We start from the raw sequence: 9,140 nt of genomic DNA, 5'->3' as shown, positions 1-9,140 counted from the left end.
CTCTCCTCATTGGGGTCCCAAGGCCCCCTTTGGTCCCCTGGGCCCTGGGCTCACCCCAAGGATGGGTGTGCCAGGCGCGGCCTGTGACTCGGACCCCTCGGGGCACCAGGCGCCCTGCCTCCCCCCGCCCAGGAGAGCCGGATGCGGAGTCCGTCTCACTGCCCCCCTCCAGCTCTCTTCCCCCGGCCCCTCGCCTCATCACTGCCAGGGCCCCTGCATCTCGCCTGCATCGCACAGGCCGAGGCTGCGGCAGCCAGCGGGGGACACGTCAACCAAGGGGGTGCTTCTCACACCCATCCCTGCTTCCAGGCAGCCGGACAGCTGCCCCTGGAGGCTCCCACCCCCTCCCAGATGCCTCCCAGAGCTCCGTCCCAACCAACAGGTTAGCATTAGCTAAACACACAATCAGCGTCAAACGTCCCTCTTTCGTAGCTTGTAGATACGACGGGTCCAGATCGGGACGCGGCCAGCGGAGGCCTGGACTCGGTGCTGGCGAAGCGCTCGGGCAGGTTCAGCGCCTGTAGGGAATTTCTATTCTTGTGAACAGGAGACGCCAGCAAGAATGCCCTGGCCTCGGGCGGTGGGCACCCCCAGCCTGGGGCCACCGTGCCCGTCAGCCCTCAGCACCCGCCACCCCTGGCCCAGCAGGCCTTCCCTTTTCTGTGTCCTTCAGAACATCCTGGGCACCTGACCTCCCGCCGCCAACGTGTCAGGGTAACGGCAGTCGTCAGGCCTTCCCTACTGTGAGCACCACCCACACGGGCCTTTGAGATGACAGCTCTGTTCCCTCCAAGGGGAGCGTCAGGGAGGGGAGTCTCAATTTCTGTCAAGGCTGAAAGGTGTAACACCAAGAAAGCAAACACAATTTCCCCCGCTATGGAGCATGCTGAGAGACAGTTCCGCGCAACCTGGCGTAGATAAGACAGGCCCCCCGCAAAGCGGGGCATCCCGGGGTGGGGGGAACCTCTGTGTATAATTGGAACGCATTTTGCTTTTCCTTTCTCTCCTTTTCCCATTCTAATTTTTTTTGTTTTGCATGTTTCTTTTTGAAAACGGACAAAATGTGTAGCAGCCCGCATGACTGTGGTTGTTCTGGGGAAAGATACTGGAGTATGATGTATTCACACTGCATCTCTGAGCATTGCACAGTTAGACAAACGTTCCAACTTTTTTTGTAATCGTCAACAGCACAACTATTTTGTATTGTTGTTTGTATCATTTTGTACCAAAAAAAAAAAAGAAAGAAAAAAAGGGAAGAGCGTTGATGTTTTCAACATGTTTTCTAGTGCCAGGCGGTCTTGGCTCCAAACTGAGAGCAGCTTCGCGGAGGTGCCACGTGTGGGAGCGGGCTCGGGGTCCTGGCACGCTGCTCCAGGGCAGTAAATAAAGTCCCCCTGTTAAGTGGTCGCCTGACCCTGGCTTGTTTTTCTCCGAGTGTCCCATCCGCTCAGGGGCAGCAGATGGATGAACACGGGGGCTGAGGTGTCGAGAGGGGGTCTGAGCACCTGCTGTGTCTCAGGCTCCGCCCTAGGCTCTGAGGGCACAGAGAGCAACAGGACCAGGCCCACTCCTCACACCTGTGAGGCCCCGGAGACGCGCACGGATGAAGGCCCACGGGCCATGTGTCTAAATATGCCGACGTTCTTAGAAGGTCTAAACCAAGCTAACAAACCGCTCAGCGAGGTGTGCTCCCCCTCCTACCTTGGCAATACACCTTCCTGCCACCATGAGAAGGCTGGGTCAAGTTCAGGGTTCTCCTGCCCCTCGGATTCTCTCAGGGCCCAGCCTCCTCCCCACCTCCGGGGACTGCAGGCCCACCCCTGACGCCAGGCAGAAACCCACGGGCCAGCGGGTCCAGTCCTCAGCAGCTCTGGTCACGTGCTCCAGCCTGCCCTCGACCGCTGGCCACAAAGGTGCAGAGGGGAGCCCCCGGGTTCAGTGCCAGACTCGCTGGGGCTCTGACCACCTCAGGGAAACAGCTCAGAAAGGCTGAGGGGCACCCTGCTCACCCCACTAATAAGTGGCGTAGTCAGACCAGAGCCCCAGGGGCCCACCCTGCAGGCCAGGCTCCCAGCCCCGCCCCCCAGCCGCCACCCACTTCCAGGCCTCTCCTGGGGCTCGAATCTGCAACCAGGACAAGATGCGTAACAAAAAGTCACTCACACGAGTTGACAATTACAGGCGTGATCAGCACTTGCTAATTTTGAGGGTGCCAGCAGCTAATGACATGCACAACTAGGCAACTGCTGCGGGCCTGGGACAGGCAGTCATCGGGGGGCACAGCTCCTTGTAATCAGACCCCCGGGGCCAGGACCTGGGGGGTTGGGGGGGCAGTCTGCTTAAGGTCACCCCCTCCCAGCTCCACGGCAGAGGGCTGGCTAGAGCGCAGGCTCAGCAGTTGTGGCTCACGGGCTTCAGTAGCTGTGGCTCGCGGGCTCTAGAGTGCAGGCTCAGTAGTTGTGGCGCACAGACTTACCTGCTCCGCGGCATGTGGGATCTTCCCGGACCAGGGCTCGAACCCGTGTCCCCTGCACTGGCAGGCGGATTCTTAACCACTGCGCCACCAGGGAAGCCCTCCCCTGCCTCCTGTTTCTAGAAAAGCCGAAGTCTCCCAGGCCTCCCGGAGTCACAACGGAGCAGCTCAAGAAGCTAATGATTAGGACCGAGTCGCAGACTCAGGCTGACGCGTTCCTGAGCCGTTTTACTGACACTGTAACCGCCACCAGAAGGAAAAGGCTGGCTGCGTGACGACCAGGGTGCAGCCGTGACACAAGCTGCTCCATCTGGAGCGGAACTGAGTCTGTGGCACTCGAGACAACTGCGTCTTGTCTCACGGTTCCAAGAACTGGCCTCAAGAGAACGGGATTAACATTATTGCTCATGTTAACCTGTATCTTCGTGTAGCTCGTTCTGCCCGTACACGTAAGCAGGCAACTAAAGCTGTCAGCAAAGAGGTGCTGTCGACAGACCCACGTCGACATCCTCCACTCTGAGAATACGGCCCCTGTGTCTGCAGGAAGAAGTTACAGAAGCCAGGCCTTCACCCCTAATCCCATAGAAATGGAATGCTGTTCCAAGTGGGGATCTGTAAGCAGCTCTTTGCAAGCGGTCCCCTTGTCTTGTCGCTAACCCCACGCTCTACCCGTCTCTGGCGCAAGCGCACCTTCCACCCCTTCTGATCACACAATACCTCGCTCAGCGTGTTGCTCCTCTCCATAGACCGAAGACGCAGAAACGAAGCATAAGTAACTAACAGACGCCCAGATCTCTTCCCCAGCTCCCCCTGCAGTAATCTCACAAACAAACTGCGTGAAGGGGACAGCATCTCAAAAACACATCGCGAGGAGTCGACCATCCTGCACACAGCGGGGAATGGCGGCGACTCGGACCCCAGTGTCTCCACGATTAGCCAACATTACCGCCTCTTTTTCCTTAAAAAACTTTCACGGCTGAGCAGAATCTTGGGAGTAGGTTTAGGGGGACACTGAGTACAACTTCTCCCCCACGTTGCTGGTTTTCTGATTAAAAGCACCGTTTTCCATTTCTACCAACACCTGCCTCTCCAGCATGGATCTCCAAACAGCGAGCGGCTGGACCCGAGTTCAGTAACATTTTTACTTAAGGAAAAAAAAATAAACTTCCACCCTGAGCCCAATTTTAACCGATAATCTCAGGCTGGGCACTGCCTCACAAGAGCCAGGCACACTCTCGGCTCTCCTGGGCATGTCTCCGCGTCCTCTCCCACCTTCTCCCCGCCCCTAAGTGCCCCGAGAAAATCTCCCCTCCCTGCCCCCCCCCACACACAGGCACACACACGTTCCTCCCATCTACTCAGGGACGTGCCAAGGCTGGGCAGGGGAAGCGAGGGAGGGCTCGGTCATCACGACTCTGCCGTGCCAGACGCCCCAACACAGCATCTCACAGCGAGACGCATGGGACGCGGGGACTCCCACTCCGCAGAGGACGGCGGCGGCCAACTTTGGGGCCAGTTTGACCCTGTCACTGCTTGCCAGGAACGTGCCGGCAGCACCATGTTAGGTGAGCCCACTGCTCCCCGAGCCCAAGGGGCACAAGCACGAGCCCCGCACCCACACGCGCAGACCAAAGCCCGCCTCCTGCCACAGCAGGCCCCTCCCCGCGGGCCTCCCCAGGGCGGGGGCGCTGCCAGCTCACCGGGACCTGCCCCCACAGTACCCAGGGCCAGGCCTCTCCTGCACAGCCGCAAAGCACCTCAGACCAAGGCGGGCGGGGCAGTGCAGGAGCACAAGCGGGGTCTCCCCGACCCTCCAAACTGCAGCTTTAAGCAGCCTCCTCAGAGAGGGACGGGGCTCGGCCGGTCCCTGGGTGCATGGGTGGGAGCAGAGTAAGTGGTCCAGTCAGCCCCCTTCGGCAGCAGGACTGAGGCCCGGAGGCTCCCAGGGGGCCCCGCCCCGGAACGAGAGGACCTGAAGACCACCCCACGCTCCCCGACACCTGCTGCCCCAGCCAGCAGCCTCCCCCGCGGGGGCCTAGGTGGCAGTAACCTCGTCCTGACTCAGGCCCTCAGGGGTTGTATCAGATTCGGGGCACTCTGCGGGCTGAGGGCCTCGTGAGCACTGCCTCATCTGGACAGCATTAGGCCTCAGAAAACAAGGACCCTCAAGGTTGACACTGAAAGCACAAAGCCCAGGACACACGCTGAAGAGCCAAAGGAGTGGGGTGTGGCCAGACTCTGAGCCTGACAGACCACTCTCCGCCCTCCCAACCCACGTGCCCCATCACATCCCCCAACTGCCCACCAATCCCGTCCCCAACCCACCCCTACACTCACGCTCACTCAGACTCAGGTCCTGACTCACACTTAGGTGGAGGGTGCTGACCGTGGTGCTGAACTCCAGCCGCCGGGCCCCGCTCCGGTGTGGCCTCAGGACGTGCCCACAGGGACTTCTGCCTGTTTAGGAAAAATCACCTGCTTGGAAATTTACCTCAAAGGCAAGAAGGGGGACAGAGAGGGGTGAGGTCTGGCCCCGCTGAGCCCCTGCCACAGGGACATTACTTCTCCAGGCCCTGCCCTGCTGGGCCGGGCAGTGGGAAGGGCGCCCGGGCAGCCGGGGCTCCACGTGAGCAGCAACCCCCCTGCAAAGCCCGGGAGACCCTCGTGGCCCTGAACCCTCAGACTTCTCCGTAGGGAAAGCCCCCCCTGCGGTCCTCTCTGTCCTTCCTCCTTGTCTGATTCCTTGAACAACTTCATTATTTACGTCCACGTGTCTTACCCCAAGTTCTTCTTCTGGCCTGTCTATACATCATAACAGGCAGTGGCCTCCCTGGATGTCCCCACTGTGTTCCCAGCGTCCAGGGTGGCCTGGCCAGGAGCTCACGTCCCAGCTGTCAAGACATGCTAACCAGGGCTTCCTTGGTGGCGCAGTGGTTGAGAATCTGCCTGCCAGTGCAGGCAACATGGGTTCGAGCCCTGGTCCGGGAAGATCCCACATGTTGCAGAGCAACTAAGCCCGTGCGCCACAACTACTGAGCCTGCGCTCTAGAGCCCGTGAGCCACAACTACTGAAGCCCGCGCACCTAGAGCCCGCGCTCCTCAACAAGAGGAGCCACCGCGATGAGGCCCGCTCGCTGCAACTGGGGAGAGCCCACTCACAGCAGCGAAGACCCAACACAGCCAAAAGTAGAATAAATAAATTTATAAAAAAAAAAAAAAAAGACATGCTAACCAGGCCCCTGGCCTTCCTGGGCCAGCAGCGAGTGTGTAGCCAGAGCCTGGCCGGAGTCAAGACCCGGCTCTGAGTCCAGCTCCACTCCTCCTGGAGCTCCTGACCTTGGGCAAGTCCCCTAAAGGTCTCCGGGCCAACACCACCTGCCCGGTGGGTGGTTGGGAAGATGAACTGAGATGGGCTACAGTCCAAGTGCCCAGGAGCACATCAGCGTGGCCCCGGGGTGTGCGGGCACCCAGGGGATCCACAGTACATGGCCAGCCCCGCAGGGACACGCGCTGTGGTCAGCAAGCATGCAGTGTGTATGCACAGGGTGGGGGGGGTGTTTGTTCACGGAACGCACACCATCCCCATTCACCATACACCCGGGCAGCTGGTGGGCACTTCGCTCCGGTCCCATTGGCTGAGACCTCTGCCCACTGCTGAACACTGAGGAAAGACTCGGGGTGATTTAGGGAGGGGGGCAAAGAAACTTCCAGAAGCATGCCGGCCCGAGTGGCCAGGCAGGGGGTGGAGGGGGAGAGCACTCTGCACCTGGAGCCAGGAGTGGGTCTGTGCTTGCACCCTGGCCTTTTCCTTCCTTTTAAACTTCTGGAACGGTTGCCATGGAAACTCAGAGGCCGGTGGTCAGGAGTAGCTGAGGAGTAGGCAGCAGTCGGGTACCGGTCAGCTGGGCCTGCTGGGAGGGCCAGGTGGGACCAGTCACCCACCTCCCTCCCCAACCCTCCACCACCACCAGAAAGAAAACCTGGGGAACCTTCCTGGCCGTCCAGTGGTTAAGACTTCGCCTTCCAGTGCGGGGGGTGCGGATTCGATCCCTGGTCGTGGAGCTAAGACCCCACAGGCCTCACAGCCAAAAAACCAAAACATAAAACAGAAGCAATATTGTAACAAATTCAATAAAGACTTAAAAAAAAAAGAAAGTCCACATCCAAAAAACAAAACACCTTAAAAAAAGAAAGAAAGAAAGAAAACCTGGGTTCAGGGCCTCTCTTGGGAAGCTGCAGGATTTCCCTCTGGGCTGGCAGTCAGGGCTACAGACGTGGAGGAACCCGTGCGAGGATGCTGGACGTGAAGGGCCAGTGACCACTCCTGGGAGAATCTGACGGGTCTTTGCGCCCTCACGGGCACGTGCCCTCTGCAGGACGGCGGGCGCCAACCCCTGCACCCCCACCTCATCCTCCGTTAGCAGGATGGGGTGACCCCAGGCGGCTGGTCAGCTGCAAGTGGTGGACAGGGACGGGCCAGGCCACTTCGGGGCCTGAGGGTGCTCATCTCTGCACGTGTGTCTGCTTTTTGACTGCTCTGTCAGGCCAGCCTAGGACTCTCCACAGTGGAACCCAGGCGGCCCATGGGAAGAGCCTTTGTAGGGTCCCAGGGCCTTTCTTTTATATCTTCTGTCTGGCGGTATGGGTGATGAAATAAAAATTCATATTTTAAGGCAAGCGAGAAAAACTCATACATTTTTTTCTCTGCCCTTTGGCCTCCTCCCTCCCCTCCGGGGTGCATTATGCATTAACCAGACCTCCCCAACAGCAGAAATACCTGCGCAGCCATAAAGATCAGTTTTTCTTCTTCTGGTACCAGCCACGTAATTCCCTAAAAGATAACATTCCTTTCTTAGTCCCGTAAGGGGGCCTCAATGAGCCACCACTCGTCCTGTACGTGCAGACGTCTTTGGTGGACTTTACGGACAAGGCCACGATATCATTTCCCTTAAAGATAATGACTGGCGCAGAACAGACTAATCAGACGACCTGGGGAGATACTGGGCTGCACCTAATGGAAGCTCTCAGCTTAAATACTCACTTATGGCCTTGTTAACGTCACTGCCCATTCTACCCGATTATTGGTTTTTGCGTTACCAAACGTGTGACTGAACCTCTGATAAAATTAATGACTAGGGGACTTGAAACCACTGACCAAATACACAGTTGTATAAGATCGATGATTGTAATAGTGTAGCTCTGGATGTGGGACAAAGCGACAAGAGGGAACTGTTTCCTGGACCATGACAGACTGTGAGACAGGCGGCCAGACGCTTGGGCTATTGTTAACAGGGTCTGGTCCAGGAACAGCCCATTGAGTGGCCCATTCATGGCATCCTCACCTGACCAGGGAATGAGCATTCCTAGCGCCACGGGACAAATTGGTCACGAAATGCCTCCCAAACCTGGGTAGAAATTAAGACCGAAAGGGAGGGGGTTGTACACAAAGACCGCTGCCCACCATCCAGCTCTACAAGAATCAAGTCAGCCACTGGAGTCGCTGACCTAACAGCACATCCGGAAAGGAACTCAGAGCGGAGATCAAGGCGGAACTGGCCCTCAGGAAATACTTTCAGGAGAAAATTTCATGAGCCCCGTTCCTTGCCTCTTCCCCTACTTAGAAAAGCACTAAAACCATTAGCTAAGAGATCTGTTCCTGGAGAACAGCAGTGACCTTCTACCAAACCGTGTGCTTGGCTGCATGTACACCATGGTCAAAATCACATGTCCCCCCCCCACCTTCCCAACAGTCCTCAGAGCCCCGAGAGGCTGCCTGTGTCCTGGGTGCTGAGCCCCCCTCACCTCTTCCCAACAGTCCTCAGAGCCCCGAGAGGCTGTCTGTCTCCTGGGTTATAACCCTCAGGCCGGCACCAATAAAAGTGTCCCTTTCTTAGACTGACTACTGATCAGCCTTTTCACCCACACGGAGGCGCGCCCATGCTTTTTAATAACATTTCGGTAGCTTTTCTGGAGCCTTCTGGACGCACGGACTCGTCGCCCACTCCCGCCAGGCCTGGGGGGCCAGGTGCACAGCTGCCCCTCGGGGGCAATCATCTTAGTAACAGAGCCTCTGGTCCGTAAACCTGGGGGCGCCAGCCAGGTTTTCGCCCCTCCTCCCGGGAGGTGAACTGCGGCGTGAGGCGTCTCACGGCCAAGGACCTGAGAAGCGCGCGCCCCGGCGACCCTCCGCTGGTGCCCCCGCCCGCGTGCACCGCTGCCCCGCCGGCTCAAGCGCCCCGCCCCCCGCCGTGGGTCACGTGCGCCTCCCCCCTCGCTGCCCCGTCCCCACCCCACCTGCCCTCCACCCCGTGCGCCCCGCTCCCGCGAGCCGGTGGGGCGTCCTGGTCCCGCGGCCCCACACCGCCACCTGGCGGCCCGGCCTGGGATGCGCGGAAGTGGTCCCCGCGTGGCCCCCAGGACGCACCGGGCGAGCCCATTCCCATTCTCCCTCCGGCCTGCTTCCTGGCCCCGCTGGTCCTGGCCTCTGGAACAGACCCGCCGCTGCATTGGGACGGGTCCCGGAGAGCGCCCCAGAGACCCCACGCCCGCTGGTGAATTAGCATCTCTGGTCCCTCTGCCCAGGGGGCTGCAGTTAGGGCTCCTAGGTTAACCCCACTTCAGAGCTGAGGACACTGAGGCCCAGAGGGTGAAATGCTGTCTTCATCAA

The sequence above is a fragment of the Neophocaena asiaeorientalis genome, unplaced genomic scaffold, assembly GCF_003031525.2.
Source record: "Neophocaena asiaeorientalis asiaeorientalis breed wild unplaced genomic scaffold, Neophocaena_asiaeorientalis_V1.1 scaffold606, whole genome shotgun sequence".
Lineage (NCBI taxonomy): Eukaryota > Metazoa > Chordata > Mammalia > Artiodactyla > Phocoenidae > Neophocaena > Neophocaena asiaeorientalis.
This window is presented reverse-complemented; position numbering follows the sequence as displayed.